We start from the raw sequence: 4,935 nt of genomic DNA, 5'->3' as shown, positions 1-4,935 counted from the left end.
AATTGAACTATTTTTATAGATGGTGAAACCATGTTGTAACAATAAAGGATTTGTTTTTGGTTTAGAGGGTGGTTTCATATCATAACATATGTTGTTCAAAATAATGCGCATAGATAGATAGAGATAAGCTATGAAATTTAGCAATTAAGGTCTTAATATCCAATTAAAAAATCATAAGTGAAGTTATTATCAATCTATATTTTCTACCTCAAACCATAAATACTTAAAAGCTACTTAAAGTAGTGATTTTATTTAGTGATTTTATGGCCTCTTCTAGGAGGTTTTCAGGATGAAGCATGTCAAAGAGCAGTTAGTTTCTTGTACCTAGGTAGGTACCAAACCACATAATGAATGTAATGGGCCATAAAAATGAGACTTAGTCTAACTTATAGACAAACTGAATTTTTCACCTCTTGTAAAAAAATTTCATGAAAGAATGTGATTTTTTGTTGTTTAATTTTTTTTTGAATGTGTAAATGGATGCAACACACCTAGGGGCACTCGAATTATACACATTAAACAAATTAAATTCAAGTTTAAAAGATGTCTCAAGGATTTTGGTTAAAATTAATTAGAAAAAATGTGGTGAAAAGGTCCATTTTGTCTATAAGTATAAAATAAGACAACGTGTAAAGAAAATAAAATAATATAATAATAAGGGGTACTAGGAAAAATATTCATGAAAATATAAGTATACTCATTAATATCATTATATTGGATTATAAATAAAACCTAGATTATAAATGGATTCAAGAAGCTAAAAATTGATTCAACAACTAGTAAATAGGTGTGGGGCACTCAAATTCTACACATTGAACAACTTAAACTCAAATTTTAAAAAATATATCATGTATTTTGGTTAAAATTAATTAGAAAAAATGTGATGAAAAAATCCATTTTGGTCTATAAGTATGAACTAAGACACCATGTAAAGAAAATAAAACAATATAATAATAAGGGGTAGTTAGGAAAATATTCATGAAGGTATAAATATACTCATTAATATCATTATATTGGATTGTAAAGAAAACCTTGATTATAAAGGTTCAAATTAGGATATGTATCCATTCAATGTCTAATAAAGTTACCATTTTATGGAATTAAGCTTCTAGCTACTTTAGCTAGGGTTCAAATACTAACTTTGTTAGTTTAAGTAGGCCATTTTATGCCATTTAGTTGTTTTGTCCAAGGGATAGTTACATTTATTTATATCATATCCTTAAAATTGGGGCGCTTTTAGTAGGATGATTAAATCATTTTCTGTGGATGGAATTGGACCATTTTGAGATGATGAAACCATGTCTTAACAATAAAATATTTGTTTTTGGTTTCAACTGTAGTTTCATAGCATAACATATGGTGCTCAAAATAGTGCCCATAGATAGATAGAGAGAAGTTATTATATTTAATAATTAAGTTATTAGTAGCCAATAAAGAAAGTCTAAGGGAAATTATTATCAATTCATATTTTCTACCTCAAACCATAAATACTTCAAAACTACTTAAAGGTGTAGTGATTTTATTTAGTGTTTTTATGGCCTCTTAGGTTTTGAGCATGAAGCATGCCAAAGAAAGTTAGTTTACCCATCTACATAATGAATGTAATGGGCCATAAAGAATGATACCCATTCTAACTTATAGACAAATATATTTTTTTCATGTGAATACCACAAAACAATTCCAAGAAAGAATGTGATTTTTTGTTGTTTAAAATGAAATTTTGAATGTATAAATGACAGTGAAAAACCTAGTCGCCTAGTGGATTTCTACACATTAAAAAACATAAACTCAAGTTTTTAAAAGTGTCTTAAGGATTTTGTTTAAAATTAATGAGAAAAAATGTGATAAAAATTTCCATTTTGTTTATAAGTATGAACTAACTCACCATTCAAAAAAAAAATTGATAATATAATAATAAGAGGTAGTTGGGAATATATTCATGAAGGTATAAATATAATCGTTAATATCATTATATTGGATGATATTGTCCTCTAAAAATAGTGGTTAGTGAAGTAGTTCATTCTAGAAGAATTAAGCAATGCTACCTACTTTAAGTCAACATTATTTCTAATTCTCATCTAAATTTAAATCTCCATCTTCTTTATTAAATGCCCATTTCCTCTAAATTTGATCCTGAATTAAATGGAGCATGGATGTTAAATGAGTTTCAAAATTTTAGTCTAATAGGATAATATACATTATTTTCTAATAATAAGTGGACCATTTTATGGAATTAAAGCTAGAGCTAGTTTAACTAGGGTTGAAATCCCAACTTTGATAGGTTATGTTGGGCACCAAATCTGCCTATCTCTTCCTTATATTTTCATCTATCCTTTCATCCTTTTTGCACCAAATGATATGTATTTATTGTGATAACTCTATGAGGTAACCCTTCTTTCTAAGTCTCTTGGAATATTTAATTGATGAAGTAAGTTCACGGGGCTTTTTCCTATGCGAACTACTAAACCTTGTTACTTCTGCAGATTTCGGTGAACAGGTATCACCTTCACAGCTTGCAGCAGCAATCCTGCATTCACAACAACTGTTTGGCAACGATGCAACAACATAATCAATTCGTAGCTTCTTTCAAAGCCTATTTTCAATCTTTTCTATTCTCGCACTCTCGGCGATTAGTGTTGTTCTTAATTGTTGTATATTTTGGGCATCAGTTGCCATGTTTTGGGGAATATGTCATTCTTGTGTATTTGTATAAAAGGATTTTTATTCCTATGCGAAGGATTAGTGGAACAAAGGCATATATTGTAACATCTCCTTACATATTAAGCAATACCAGCAAGTTGTTATTCTCTTCTTAGCTGTGAGTTAATGCAACCATGATCAGGGAGCTCGACCCGCTCTTCTGATCAGGTGCTACATATTTATGTTATGTGTGTTGTTTTCATTATTGTCTGTTAATTCCTTATTGTTGTTACAGAGATTTATTGATTGTTGTGAATCCATTTTAAGTTCTGTAATTTATTTCTAATTACTGTTACAATGATGATTTGATACTTAGCCACGAATCCCTGATTGATGTAAGATTGTAACCTTGCCCCTGCATATACCTTGCACATTACCTTGCAAGTTTTATGCACCTAGATTGATGAATTAATGTGGGAAAGTGTGGAATAGTTTTTTCGCATTCAACCACCAACACTTTGGTTCCATTGCCAGGTAAGCTTAACAAGGTGCAATACATGATCTGCATCGACAAGAGGATTAATCTCTCATCTTAGGGAGGGAAGTGCTACCCTGCTCTAATTCGTGAGTGTAGTATTTCGATATTTTCCATTTTTACTATTTTTGGGCCAAGTCGCTTGCTTTGGTTATTTTTTTTGAAATTTTTTGAGTCGTTAAAACTTGATCTCTCATCCTGGGAGGGAATGGTGTTTTGAAACCCTGCTCCAGGTCATGAGCTTTAGATTTCCTTTTATGCGTGTTCTTTTATTGTCAGATATCTCATCCTAGGGAGGGAAGGGTCTTTTGACACCCTGCTCCAGGTCTTGAACACTATCATTTGTTTTATTTTCCTATTTGTTAAAACCCCTACCTCTCATCCTAGGGAGGGAATGGTCCTTTGACACCGTACTCCAGGTCCTAGGTGTAGTGATTTACTTTAGATATTCCCCACACACTAACTTGCATGAACAAAGATTTGAATAAAAGGGGCAGAGGAAAATCCCCGAAGAAAGGAGGATAGGATTTGGGAAGGAATACTTATATCCAAAAAATCATTGCAAAATCTAAATATGAGGCATCCTCTCGTGCTACTGTGAAGGCAGGGACTCGAACAAAATAAGAGGGACAATCTGTTGAATAACTAGTGTTATCCACAGTACCTCCTATTGATTCAATATAGAACAACCTTCCAAGAGCAGAAGAAGTATGCAGCAGTGTACTTGATGAAGTAGTACCATTTCTGATAACAAAGGGAGAAGAAGTTGCAAGTAGAAGGTTTGAGGAACCAACCCATTCCAGTAGGGAAGGAGAAGTTGTAGAGAAGGGGTCTGAGGGATCAGGCCATTGTGTCAAGGAGGAAGGAGCTGTAAGGGTGTTGATATCACCACGGGATAAGGGGAGTGCTTGTTATAGACATTTTTGGGCACTGCAACCCCAAGCATAAAATGTCCATAAACCAAGGGCTCCTAAGTCCCTAAAAGTGTTGTTCCAACCCCTAAAGGAACAAGGTCAACTGATTATAGCTTCTCCCAGAAGTTCTCCATGAGAAACTACTTAGAACTGGTCAAAACAGGATCATTGCACCTGCTCCATAGGCAAAGTGCATTGCATCTCACCTAAGTACACTCTGTGGGTGCGTTGCATTTCAAGAAGCCCTTCTATGGGGTGCGATGGGCGAGAAGAGACAAATGGCAATGTCAATCCGCGAGGTGGAGAGGCATGGAATCTTCCAGAAACTTCTTCTGTGACACTTTCCTCTCTGAATTCGACCAAGGATGAGTAAGAGATCATCAATCTCCAAGTGGAAGCAAGAACTATCAGAGGGAAGACACTAATCAAATCACAAGCTGACTCATCTCCCTTACAGATATCTATATATGGATCCCTCATCCCAGAGATCCAGAGGCTGGAATTTTGCATCTTGTAAGGAATTGATGTTGGTTTCTTGAGGCAACATCATAGTGTTGGGTGATCTAAGCTTTGCATGAGGTGAAGAAGGGCTTACTTGCTGAGAGGATGATGCTGGGTCAGAACAACTGGTTGTAACTCTCTTGCCTCTTTCTTGATTATCAATAAAGCTATTCAAGATTTCCTCCATAGTCTTGTGTAATTTGTGTTTTCTGCATTTGTATGGTCAATTTATATCTGATCCTAGATTGTTTATGATAATAGATCCATGTTCTCGTATAGTGTTATGCTGCTTTGATTCTACAGGTACTCTATGAAGTTGGGTATACAAGGAAGCGAGTAGCGAAG

Source organism: Pinus tabuliformis, chromosome 7 (genome assembly GCF_031772625.1).
Source record: "Pinus tabuliformis cultivar Carrire ecotype Pingquan chromosome 7, CPIR1, whole genome shotgun sequence".
NCBI classification, from domain to species: domain Eukaryota; kingdom Viridiplantae; phylum Streptophyta; class Pinopsida; order Pinales; family Pinaceae; genus Pinus; species Pinus tabuliformis.
This window is presented reverse-complemented; position numbering follows the sequence as displayed.